The sequence below is a fragment of the Mixophyes fleayi genome, chromosome 11, assembly GCF_038048845.1.
Source record: "Mixophyes fleayi isolate aMixFle1 chromosome 11, aMixFle1.hap1, whole genome shotgun sequence".
Lineage (NCBI taxonomy): Eukaryota > Metazoa > Chordata > Amphibia > Anura > Limnodynastidae > Mixophyes > Mixophyes fleayi.
This window is the reverse complement of record NC_134412.1, coordinates 40267154-40280885: the sequence shown is the minus strand read 5'-3', so window position 1 is coordinate 40280885 and position 13732 is coordinate 40267154. Positions and strand designations below refer to the sequence as shown.

The 13732-nt window shown below is 47.6% G+C and overlaps 1 long non-coding RNA gene across 1 annotated transcript; it reads left to right on the top strand.

Annotated features, from left to right (window-relative positions):
* Positions 1 to 6846: 6846 nt before the first annotated feature.
* LOC142107305 (uncharacterized) lies at positions 6847 to 7822 on the top strand. The gene is made up of 3 exons (XR_012679936.1): positions 6847 to 7160; positions 7230 to 7379; positions 7469 to 7822. It is a non-coding gene; the product is annotated as an uncharacterized LOC142107305 (long non-coding RNA).
* Positions 7823 to 13732: the final 5910 nt, after the last annotated feature.

Genomic DNA, 13732 nt, shown 5'->3' with positions numbered 1-13732 from the left:
GGCTAGCACTAGATCCTGAATTCACCAGAGTGTCACATATGTCCCAGCACTCCTGACTTTTAAGACATCTAGCACAAAAGTGTAGTATACAAAGAATGCAGTGTGTACACAAAGAGTTCAGTCTTGGCCTGCACCTTACATTGGGCACGACACTCACCAAAAATTCCCATTATCCCTAATAGAATCACAACATTTCACACACTCTGCTGCTCTCTCCTACCTGTTCTTCTCACTTTCACCACCTGTCACTGCTGCTTTCTTTAGTTGCGGCTTGTCCGGATCCTGAAATGTTGGAGGACCTATTTGGGAAAAAAAATGGCTACATTTAGAAAATTACAGCCAGCTCCGGCGTTAAATCAATAGCACCCACGATTAATAATTAGGCCTTCCTCCAGCCCCAACATTAAAATAATAGTATTCACATTTAATAAATAAACCTATTTCCCTTCCTGCAAACAGCCCCAGCAATAGCTATTTCCCGCAACCATCACTGCCATTAATAAATTCATAGTCACATTTAATAAATAGCCCTCATTCTCCCTAAACTCACCCCCATATTCAATAGCCCCCACACCACCCTATCTTAAATTAATAGTCCCCACTATTAAATGTGCCTCTCCCCTTTTTTTTTTTAACTCTGTGCTTCTCTCCCCTTTTTTATTTATTCTATGTTTCTCTCCCCTTTTTTATTTATACTGTTTCTCTCCCTTTTTATTTATTCTGTGCTTCTCTCCACTTTTTTATTTATTCTATGTTTCTCTCCCCTTTTTTTTTTAACTCTGTGTTTCTCTCCCCTTTTTTATTTATTGTTTCTCTCCCCTTTTTTATTTATTCTCAGCCTCTCTCCCCCGTTGTTTTACTCCCCCTTTTTAATAGCACTGTCCCTTTCCTCCCCTTGCCTCTCTGTTTCTTTACTTACCTCCTGTCAGCTTCTTTCTTTTTCTCTTCTTCTCTTCTGTCTTCTCTTCTTTCTACTAGCTTTGTCTTGTCCGGCGCTCCTCACTGACTGACGGGCGTGACTTGATGACGTCACGCCCGGCAGTCAGTGTGAATAGAGAAGAGGAGAGGAGGGACGCGGCGCCGCGGTCACGTGAGTATTTTTTTTTTCTTTTTTATTGGTCCAGCTCCCCCCACCAACGATCCGACCCCCCCCCCCCAGCCGCGAAAAAAAACCCCAAAAACATTCAAAAAAAAGCAGGATAGTAAAAAAAAAAAAGGAAAAAATAAAAATTAGTAGAACCGAGGGCCCGGCCCGGGCCCCCTGGCAAGCCCGGGCTCGGATAAAATGTACCCGCTTTCCCCCCCTCTCGGCAGCCCTGCCTATATATGCCTGCTTATTCCTGAATCCTTTGCTGGTCATTGATGTTCCTGGCCTGCTCATGTGTCTCTCTGTTCCTGGATTACCTGCATGTTTCTGGCTGCTACTACAAACTGGTTTCAGTTAAGTCATCTGCTGCATTTCTTTATTATTTACTGCTTGTTTGCCAAGATCTGGAAATCCATTGTTCCATTCAGCCTGAACTGTTACTGTTTATTTTGCCTTACCTGGATTATACTTTTCTGCAATAAACAGTTTAAAACGTTTATATCACGGGTCTGGCTCCATGGCTGTAATTAAGGAAGTGGTTTTGAACAGAACCCTAACAGAATGACCAGCCAAAAAGAAAGCCTTGGGGGTATATTTACTAAACTGCGGGTTTGAAAAAGTGGAGTTGTTGCCTATAGCAACCAATCAGATTCTAGCTGTCATTCTGTAGAATGCACTAAATAAATGAAAGCTAGAATCTGATTGGTTGCTATAGGCAACATCTCCACTTTTCCAAACCCGCAGTTTAGTAAATCTAGCCCTTGGAGTCATGTGGAAAAACCCTGCTTCAGATTTCACCTGGAACTCTCATTGCAATTGATTTCATTTGTTTTCTCCCTGCAAACATGTCTGCTCAACAAATGGCTGAACAGCCTCTGCTTCAGTGTCTACAAACTGACATAATTCTGTTACGCTCTCAGCTGACTCAATTTTCTGCTATACTTTTGGACCCACTCAGGAGACTATCAGAATCTGTTTCTCTGAAATCCAATACTGTTGATTTGCTTCAGCCAACTTTGTCTGCTGCTGAAACTGTGCTGCCAGCACCTCTTAATAGTACTATGACAAATTTGCATTTAACTAACAACTACAGTGTAACAAATGCCCGGTTCACAGGTGGTCCACGCCCCCACCTGACCGAAGCGGAGCGACGGCGCAGAATAACCAACAAACTGTGTCTCTACTGTGCAAGTAATATACACTTCTTACAAGCCTGTCCTCTCCGCAGACCACGACAGCCTACCAAACCATCTTCTGTTGTTACTGCTCCGCATTCTGGATTTGTTTACACTTCACCTATTCTTCTCCCTGGGATGAGACCCAATCTGCCAACCCCAGTTACCAGCTCTGAGGCGCCAGCTCCAGCCGCCTGTCCCGAGGCGCCAGCTCCAGCCACCTGTCCCGAGGCGCCAGCTCCAGCCGCCTGTCCCGAGGCGCCAGCTCCAGCCGCCTGTCCCGGGGCGCTAGCTCCAGCCGCCTGTCCCGAGGTGCCAGCCTCTGTCTCCTGTCCCGAGGTGCCAGCCTCTGTCTCCTGTCCCGAGGTGCCAGCCTCTGTCTCCTGTCCCGAGGTGCCAGCCTCTGTCTCCTGTCCCGAGGTCACATCATCTGCCTCCTGTCCCGAGGTCACATCATCTGCCTCCAGCTCTGAGGTCACATTATCTGCCTCCAGCTTAGAGCCTGCTGCCACTGTGTCTGGTCCTGAGCCTGCTGCCACTGTGTCCGGTCCTGAGCCTGCTGCCACTGTGTCCGGTCCCGAATCTCCTGCTGCAGCCGTTGCACCAGAGTCTCCTGTCACTGTGCTGCCCGGTTCCGAGTCTTTAGCCGCTACCTCCAGTTCCGAGTCTTCAGCCGCTGCCTCCAGTTCCGATTCTTCAGCCGCTGCCTCCAGTTCCGAGTCACAAGTTGCTGTCGTTGTTCCTGAGCTACAGTCTGCTCCAGAGGGGGCACTGCCTTTCCAGTCTGCTCCAGAGGGGGCGCTGCCCTTCCAGTCTGCTCCAGAGGGGGCGCTGCCCTTACAGTCTGCTCCAGAGGGGGCGCTGCCCTTACAGTCTGCTCCAGAGAGGGCCCTGTACCTCCAGTCTGCTCCCGAGAGGGCCCTGTCCCTCCAGTCTGCTCCAGAGAGGGCCCTGTCCCTCCAGTCTGCTCCAGAGAGGGCCCTGTCCCATGCGGTCCAGCCCGAGTTGCCAGTCCATGCGGTTCAGCCCGTTTTGCCAGTCCATGCGGTTCAGCCCGCGTTGCCAGTCCATGCGGTTCAGCCCGCGTTGCCAGTCCATGCGGTTCAGCCCGCGTTGCCAGTCCATGCGGTTCAGCCCAAGTTACCACCTGGTGCTGTCTGCTCTGCGGCTCCTCACAGTGCTGTCTGCTCTGCGGCTCCTCACAGTGCTGTCTGCTCTGCGGCTCCTCACAGTGCTGTCTGCTCTGCGGCATCTCAGTGTTATCCAGTCGGAGTGCTGTGCCCAGTCCGGGCTTCCCATCAGGTGTGCCCAACTTGCAGTCCCAGCCGGGGACTCCTGCTCTGCCGTCCCAGCCGAGAACTCTCCAGAAATTGCTGCACAAGCTGGGTACTCTCCAGAGTCTGCTATTGAGCCTGAACGCCCAAAAGCCTCTTCCAAGTCATCAGATCCTCCTCCAGTCCTCTTTGATGGAGACATCAAACAGTTTGTTACGGTACTCGAACTTTCCATGAAACAGTTTCAAGAATGTCCGGATTATTTTGTTGATCAATTTAACCAAGTGAGTTCAATTATTATGTGTTTTAGAGGGGAGCCACAAATCTGGGCCTTCTCATTACTAAATTCCGATGACCCCATTATTCATAATACCATGGACTTTGTTAATGCTGTTTGCAAGAAGTACTCTCCATCAACAGTTGATTTTCCTGGTCATAGTCCTTCCGTTTCCATTCCTGCGTTTCAGCTCCTCTGCTTATTCACAAATCATCGATGTCCGTTGATTCCATTGGTCAGCCTATATCTTCAAAAAATAAAAAGAACAATCACAAACAACAAACCTTGGTTACCGGCTTCATGGGCATTTCACCATCTTCTCATAAAATTAACAGTCCTGTTCCGACTCTAGGTTGGAACTCAGACTCTGAAAGCAAATTTTTGGAGGATACTAGAGTGTTAGTGGACGAACTTGCCAATTCTTCTGCTTCTGAAGAATTGGGTCTTCTCTGTACTCCATTAGAGAAGAGTCCAATTGTGTCTCCAGGGATATCTTATAAAAAGAAAAAGAAGAGGAGAAAAACCTGAAAGGAGCATGTATGGAGCATCTGGAATCCACTCCTTAAAGGGGGGGCTATGTTATGATCTGCCTTGTTTCTTTGTGTGCATTTTTGTTATGATCTGCCCTGTTTCTTTGTGTGCATTTTACCCTGTGTTATGATTTGCCTTGTTACCCTGTGTGCACATATCTGTGATTCTCCAGAGGAGCTGCTGTCCGGCCATTCCTCTATCAGCGGTTAACTAGCACTGCTAATTAATTATCCTCACCTGTCTGTGGCCTATATATGTCTGCTTATTCCTGAATCCTTTGCTAGTCATTGATGTTCCTTGCCTGCTCATGTGTCTCTCTGTTCCTGGATTACCTGCATGTTTCTGGCTGCTACTACAAACTGGTTTCAGTTAAGTCATCTGCTGCATTTCTTTATTATTTACTGCTTGTTTGCCAAGATCTGGAAATCCATTGTTCCATTCAGCCTGAACTGTTACTGTTTATTTTGCCTTACCTAGATTATACTTTTCTGCAATAAACAGTTTAAAACTTTTATATCACGTGTCTGGCTCCATGGCTGTAATTAAGGAAGTGGTTTTGAACAGAACCCTAACACAAGGGTCACTGAGCAAGTACATCTATCTATCTATCTCTATCTCTATATATCTATATCTGTATACTTCTGTATATCTATATCTAGGGGCCCCGGTGCACTGCTTTGCCTGGGGGCCCATAATGTTGTTAAGATGGCCCTGGCTGAACTTCCTGCTTTCAGTTAAAACAAAAGGAAGAACTGCACACTAACCAAATAATAATATCTATGAGGCAACTTGGCATATGGCAAGTGATCCTAACCTACCTAGATAAATTAAAGGAGAGCAAATATCAGCGCTAAACACAGATAATATTGTTTTCTGGTCCTAGGGCCTGATTCATTAAGGTTCTCAAATGAAGAGGATTCTCATTTCAGTCTCCTGGACAAAACCATGTTACAATGGAAGGGGTGCAAATAAGTGTTCTGTTTTACACATAAGTTAAATACTGACTGTTTTTTCATTTAACACACAAATATTTGATAGCTTATTTGTACACTGAAATTTAAAGTTGATATTTGTGTGCTACATGAAAAAACAGTCAGTATTTAACTTATGTGCAAAACAGAACACTTATTTGCACCCCTTCCATTGTAACATGGTTTTGTCCAGGAGACTGAAATGAGTATCCTCTTCATTTGAGATCCTTAATGAATCAGGCCCCTAAATGGCAGGTCTAACAACGTAACGCAATAAATGTCATGGAAATGCAGATATGGAATAATAAATAAAGATTATCTGCATGTCAAATGGGATCAATTAAAATTATGAATGCAAATGGATTATAATCATACAAATATAAATTTATTTCTAAATGAGGACAATATTGAAGTATGTATAAAACCCATAAAACCATATAAACCACATAAACCACTGAAGACAAAAATGAACAATAGGTAAAATAAAAAGGATAGGGCTTGTTATAAGAGTCCAAGGAATCCTTAACAGAAATCCACAGGGTCAATAGAGTCCATATAGAAAATCCATATAAAAAAAACCATATAAATAAAACAGCCTGTGCATGCCAGGTATGAAACAAACAAGAAAAACTAATCAAAATTGGTAAATAATAAAAAAGAATGTCACAATCTTTGTTCAGCTGGATGCACTGTTCGCCAATATAGTTGCTGTGTAGATATCATGAAAATCCTCTTGACTAGATGTCAATGCTAAATGAGTCAGCGGTAGTGAAGGCTGGCAATGAAGTAGCTCTGCAGTTCGACGGTGGCGTGTGTTCCACTCTGGAATGCACGCTACTTCCTGTTGTCAGTATCCTGTTAGGGGGTGTGTTTAGAGTCCCGACCAAACACATGACTTTCTCAAGGGATGTACTGCTTTCGGTGACTGCTTCTGATGCCGGTAATGAGTTGTTGCTTGTGGGGGAAGCTCGCCAGCTTCCCCCACAAGCAACAACTCATTTATTAAAGTTGTGGTAGGGCACAGTGTGGAGCGATTGAGCCTGGGCATAGAGGCAGGTGTCGGGCGGCTGCACCCCCCTGGGCTAGCGCCCTGGGCGAAGGCACCACCTGCACCTCCCTAGTTACGGCTATGCCTCGATGAAAAGCAGCAAGAATACCAAAGTGGACTATCCACCGAGACTACGGCTAACCACTGGGCACTGCTTGCAAAAGTCACCCTGGCACAGGTGATCTTGTTCAATCGAATAAGGGAAGGGGAAGTTGCCAAAATGTTGCTGACTACCTTCTCCTCAAGAGGCACTTCGGATCTCCACGAAGATGTGGCCCTAGCGCTTACCGAGATTGAGAGGACACTCTGCCGGCACTTCACTCGCATTGAATTCTGAGGTAAACTAGGGAGAAAAGTCCTCTTCTTGCTGACACCTGCCATGCAAGCTGCAATGGAATTTCTTGCAAAGAAGCGTGAAGAATGTGGAGTAGATATCCAAAATGTTTACATGTTTGCCAGACCAGCTGCGTTGTCATACTTCAGAGGCACCAATTGCATACGACTGTTTGCCAAAAAGTGTGGGGCCAAACATCCCCACAACACTGTCTTCCACAAAGCTTTGAAAGCACGTTGCCACTCTCTCAAAGGTCCTCAACCTAAACAACACATAACTGGATCAGTTGGCAGGTTGGCAGACTTACTTGGGCACAACATCAGGGTGCATAAGCAGTTTTACCGCCTCCCAGAAAGTACCCTCCAACTCGCTAAGAACAGCAAACTGTTAATGGCTCCCGAGAGTGGAAGACTGGCCGAATTCAAAGGCAAGAATTTGGACGAGATGCACATTGATCCGGACGGTAAGTAGGAAATCTGGTGTCTGATGTATGAATTTTACCTCGGCCAGTTACATATCTGTTTCTTTTCAGAACCGATCCAGCCACTGAGCAAAATGTTGGATGATCAACAATCCTCCATGACAGAGGCTCAAGTGGTCAAGTGTTCGGTCGACACTTCAGAATAGAGGCATTCAATGGACCTGGCAACACGGGACCAGTATGCAGAAATGGCTTCCACAGGTAGGTGTAGCACACAATTTCGTTATCAAAAGAACTTTGCCTTCTCTGTATTTTGCGGAGCCGTAATAGACCACTCTACTTCCTTTCAGGTTGCAAAGAAGTGCGGAGAAAAACCTGGGACAGAGAAGAGGTTCAGGCTGAGGAGAAACACCTAATGAAATTTATAAAGACATGCCGCGTGCCTGGAAAGCGTGACTGTGTTGCATGCCTCATGGCTGAACCATCCATACTTAAAAATGGGAATTGGTCGAGGGTGACATTCTACATAAAGAACCGCATAACAGCTTTAAAGAGGGATCAAACTTGTTGAAATCAAGCGCAGTAGTTGAACAGGGCTGTAACCTCCATGGCTAGGTTTCGGTGTAAGCAGGCATGCGGATGTCCTCAAATAGCCAAAATACATGAAACTTTGCCTACCATTGTTATTGTTTATTCATTTATGTATGCAGCAATGTGGATTTCCTCAGACAGTCAAAATACATGACACTTTCCCCATCTTGCAGTCCGTGTGTCACGGTTCTCAAACAGAAGTACAGCTAGGAGTCATGAATTCGGTGAAAACACTCTGTGTTTATTTGCAGAGAGGTGATAACAACAGGTAATAAGGAGCAGTGATAAATACCAGGTTCCAGCTGATGCAGCAAGTAGCATGAATGTCCAGAAACAATCAGGTAAGGACAACAGGAAATGACATCACAGGATGGGACAACAATAACCAGCAATGACTGCTGGGAGGATCAGGTATATATAAGGGGAATGAGACACACCCAGGTGCATGAGATAATTAGTGAACATACAGGTTAACTCCTTAAGCACAAGAATAATGCACAATAGCAGCACCTCTGGTGAAAAGAGGTACTGCTGGAACACAAAATAGAAATACAAATAATAGAATGACAAAAAGGCAGGAGCTGCCATGCAAGGCAGCATGTAATGCATACGCTGTAGGCAGATCATGACAGTACCCCCTCCCTTAAGGGCGGATTCCAGACGCCCAATTACCAAAAATGTCTGAAATCATCGGAATCATAGTCCAGAATTGGGGGGCCAGCAGAAAAGTCCTCGTCCATGGGTGGATGAGCAAAGGAGACTATGCCAGCTGCCAGTTCAAGCTCTGTAGACCTTGCTCTCTTCTTTCGCTTTTTCTTTTTTCGAGAATTCCCTGGAACAGCAGTTTGAACCAATTGGGTGGAGCACAAAGAAATCTCTAGGCCAGGTGAGATGGGTGGACCTGCTGACAATACAGAGGCCCCGTAACAAGGCATAGCGGGAGGTGTTGGTGAAAACTTGTTGATCACTGCCTCGACAAATAGTGGTAAGTCAGATAGGGTGGGGTGATTAGTCTCAATCAAAGGGTTCGCCCATTCCATAGCCTCTCCTCTAAAATTTGTTAATAAAAACAAAACTTGCCTCTTTGGGTCACTGACAAGGCTAGGTACTGAGGGGAAATAAGAAGCACCAAACCTCAGTAGAGCACTAAATTGAGAAAGGTGCCCCTCAAAGGTAGGTGGCAGCTCAGACTTGGAACCCTTGGCAACGGATGGTTCGGACTTGGCAGCAGGCTTGACAGGAGACCCGGACTGGGCGGCAGGCTTGGCAGCAGGCTTGACAGCGGGCCCGGACTGGGCGGCTGGCTTGGCAGCGGGCCCGGACTGGGCGGAAGGTTTGGCAGCGGGCCCGGACTGGGCGGAAGGCTTGGCAGCGGGCCCGGACTGGGCGGAAGGCTTGGGAGCTGGCCCGGACTGGGCGGAAGGCTTGAGAGCTGGCCCGGACTGGGCGGAAGGCTTGGGAGCTGGCCCGGACTGGGCGGAAGGCTTGGGAGCTGGCCCGGACTGGGCGGCAGGCTTGGGAGCAGGCCCGGACTGGGCGGCAGGCTTGGGAGCAGGCCCGGACTGGGCGGCAGGCTTGGGAGCTGGCCCGGACTGGGCGGCAGGCTTGCCAGCACTTTGAGAAGCCTGAGGGCAGACAACACTTTGAGAAGCCTGAGGGCAGACAGCACTTTGAGAAGCCTGAGGGCAGACAGCACTTTGAGAAGCCTGAGGGCAGACAGCACTTTGAGAAGCCTGAGGGCAGACAGCACTTTGAGAAGCCTGAGGGCAGACAGCACTTTGAGAAGCCTGAGGGCAGACAGCACTTTGAGAAGCCTGAGGGCAGACAGCACTTTGAGAAGCCTGAGGGCAGACAGCACTTTGAGAAGCCTGAGAGCAGACAGCACTTTGAGAAGCCTGAGAGCAGACAGCACCAAGTGGTAACTCGGGCTGGACCGCATGGACTGGCAACTCGGGCTGGACCGCATGGACTGGCAACTCGGGCTGGACCGCATGGACTGGCAACTCGGGCTGGACCGCATGGACTGGCAACTCGGGCTGGACCGCATGGACTGGCAACTCGGGCTGGACCGCATGGACTGGCAACTCGGGCTGGACCGCATGGACTGGCAACTCGGGCTGGACCGCATGGACTGGCAACTCGGGCTGGACCGCATGGACTGGCAACTCGGGCTGGACCGCATGGACTGGCAACTCGTGCTGGACCGCATGGACTGGCAACTCGGGCTGGAGGGACAGAACCCCCTCTGGAGCAGACTGTAAGAGCAGCGCCCCCTCTGGAACAGTCGGTAAGGGCAGCGCCCCCTCTGGAGCAGACGGTAAGGGCAGCGCCCCCTCTGGAGCAGACGGTAAGGGCAGCGCCCCCTCTGGAGCAGACGGGAAGGGCAGCGCCCCCTCTGGAGCAGACGGGAAGGGCAGCGCCCCCTCTGGAGCAGACGGGAAGGGCAGCGCCCCCTCTGGAGCAGACGGGAAGGGCAGCGCCCCCTCTGGAGCAGACTGGAAGGGCAGCGCCCCCTCTGGAGCAGAATGGAAGGGCAGCGCCCCCTCTGGAGCAGACTGGAAGGGCAGCGCCCCCTCTGGAGCAGACTGGAAGGGCAGCGCCCCCTCTGGAGCAGACTGGAAGGGCAGCGCCCCCTCTGGAGCAGACTGGAAGGGCAGCGCCCCCTCTGGAGCAGACTGGAGCTCAGGAACAGAGACAGTGGCTGAAGACTCAAAACCGGACACAGTGGCAGGAGACTCGGAACCGGACACAGTGGCAGGAGACTCGGAACCGGACACAGTGGCAGGAGACTCGGAACCGGACACAGTGGCAGGAGACTCGGAACCGGACACAGTGGCAGGAGACTCGGAACCGGACACAGTGGCAGCAGGCTCCAAGCTGGAGGCAGATGATGTGACCTCAGAGCTGGAGGCAGATGATGTGACCTCAGAGCTGGAGGCAGATGCTGTGACCTCGGCACAGGAGACAGAGGCTGGCACCTCGGCACAGGAGACAGAGGCTGGCACCTCGGCACAGGAGACAGAGGCTGGCACCTCGGCACAGGAGACAGAGGCTGGCACCTCGGCACAGGAGACAGAGGCTGGCACCTCGGCACAGGAGACAGAGGCTGGCACCTCGGCACAGGAGACAGAGGCTGGCACCTCGGCACAGGAGACAGAGGCTGGCACCTCGGCACAGGAGACAGAGGCTGGCACCTCGGCACAGGAGACAGAGGGAATGGGTGCCTCAGGACAGGCGGCTGGAGCTGGCAGATTGGGTCTCTTCGCAGAGAACAGGAATGCTGGAGCATAAACAGATTTGGAGTGCCGAGAGGAAACAACAGGAGATGGTTCAGTAAGCTGACGTGGTCTACGGACAGGACAGTCCTGCAAGAAATGTGCATTGCTGGCACAGTAGAGACACAGTTTGTTGGTTACTCTGCGCTGTCGCTCCACTTCGGTCAGATGGGGGCGTGGCCCACTTGTGAACCGGGCATTAGTTAAACTGCAGTTGTTAGTTAAATGCAAATTTGACATGGTATTATTGCAAGGTGTTGGCGGCACGGATTCAGCAGCAGACAGAGTTGGCTGGGTCAAATCAACAGCATTAGATTTCAGTGAAACCGTCTCTGATAGTCTCCTGAGTGGGTCCAAAAGCAAAGCGGAAAATCCGGCCAGCTGGGAGCGCAACAATATAATGTCCATTTGTAAGGTTTGTAGCAGGGGTAATTCCATGATTGGTAAAACAGACATGTTGCAAAAGACAAATGAAAACTTGATTGCAGCAAAAAAAGTCCCAGAATAAAACAAAACTTTCACCTGACTCCAAAGCTGTTTTTTGGGCTGGTTATACTGTCACGGTTCTCAAACAGAAGTACAGCTAGGAGTCATGAATTCGGTGAAAACACTCTGTGTTTATTTGCAGAGAGGTGATAACAACAGGTAATAAGGAGCAGTGATAAATACCAGGTTCCAGCTGATGCAGCAAGTAGCATGAATGTCCAGAAACAATCAGGTAAGGACAACAGGAAATGACATCACAGGATGGGACAACAATAACCAGCAATGACTGCTGGGAGGATCAGGTATATATAAGGGGAATGAGACACACCCAGGTGCATGAGATAATTAGTGAACATACAGGTTAACTCCTTAAGCACAAGAATAATGCACGATAGCAGCACCTCTGGTGAAAAGAGGTACTGCTGGAACACAAAATAGAAATACAAATAATAGAATGACAAAAAGGCAGGAGCTGCCATGCAAGGCAGCATGTAATGCATACGCTGTAGGCAGATCATGACACTGTGTCAGTACTTTGTATCTCATGTGGTAACATTGGTGACAAACCGCTCCTACACATACCCCTATGATTGTTCTGTCGACGGGATTAGGAAAGGGGTGTCCCTATACGCCATGTTCCAGACTTGGGTCTTCACGGTACAATAAAAACAAGTGTGTGTGAAGCTGTATGTGAATAATGTAATCTTGAAATATTTTGGTCACACTGCACTACCAAATTAATTTCAGTAAAATCTACTGCATTTTCAAGCAGAGGGAATGAGAAATAGGATGGTTTGGGCCTGCCTGTTTCATTGGTATTAGACCCCACAATTTCTGCCTGCAGATCTGATTGTTGCTACTAGACTAGACCCAAATTTGGACAGCAGAAACTCAGAGATGCAGAGAGAGAAGTATTTAGTGCAAAAAGGTTACCGCTAATTCAGTTACTCTTGCAGACCGAGCAGCCGCACCTCAAACAAAAATTAACTGTTATGTTTAAGTTCCCAAACCTTAAGATGACAGAGACCGACCAGTTTCACCACCTTTTAAAAAAAATGTCCAATATATGGAAAATGTACAAATTGGGAAGAGTCATTCTGTAGCAATGAAATATACCTATGGATGGAAGTACAGCAGAAAACGACATGAATAGTTTCTGTCTTAACCACTTATTAGTTGTTAGGGAAATCCACTTTGTGGTGAAATGGTAATAGAATTTGTTTTCCTTTTATGACAAAAGCTGTACAAATTTATCTGTGTCTCCTCTTCCTTAATCAGTGCACAGTCACTCTAGGCTAATAACATCAGTGGTTTATGTACAGCAGTCCGATTATATATCTTGTGACAGAAATGTTGGCAAAATCATTGATGGACAGTATGTATATCCCAGGTTTCTGGCCTATGTGCTTTGAACTCCAGGGAAAATTGTTGGTATTAAAAAACAGTTTTCTAAAAGCTTTGAGCTCAAGTAATGGTCAGATTAAGGGATCCCTGGAGTGAATGGAGAGAGAGAGAGAGAGAGAGAGAGGACCTTCATTCATTAGGCTCATTTCAGGCATGTGATGTAGTTGTCTTCAAAAGGAGTCTAAGAAGTTTTGCTGTAGAAAAATAATCAAGTGTATTGTCTCTTGTGCACATGCACCATCGAGTCTGATCAGACCAGAAGGTAAAGATTATACATTATAATATTCTTGGCACTCTTCCGCAGAAGGCCATTTAAGCTTGGCATTTACACTGATTGGATAACTATTAATTACATGCACCTCCATTCAAAGAATGTGTTCCTTGACTTAAACATGTCAAGAAGAGGCTATACCTATGGTGTATGGAGACATTAATTCACTCATATTTCTAGATAATCCCTGTACATTCAGTATGTACTTGTATAAGCACATTCCTAAAAGCATAAAGAACATTTTGCATAAACATATTCATCTCTTACAAAATTAAGTTCATAATAAGACTCCATTTTGTTTTGAGATTATTATTCAACTTTCATACCTGCCAGTCAGACAGCAGGCTAATTATTAGTTGCTTACAAAATGAAGATAGAACTGAATCCAGCGCTCCAGATATCTCCCAAAGAGACCAGACAGAATCCTTAGTCAGGGTAATGGAAAACAAACAAATACTTATATTGGCGTTCTGTGTATGTTCAATTTCTCATGATAAATAGACATAGGGAAAAGAAAAAGAAAGGAAAAACTACATACACTTGCATAACATCTTTATTGGGTTAATAGTTGTGTGGCGGTGTCTCCT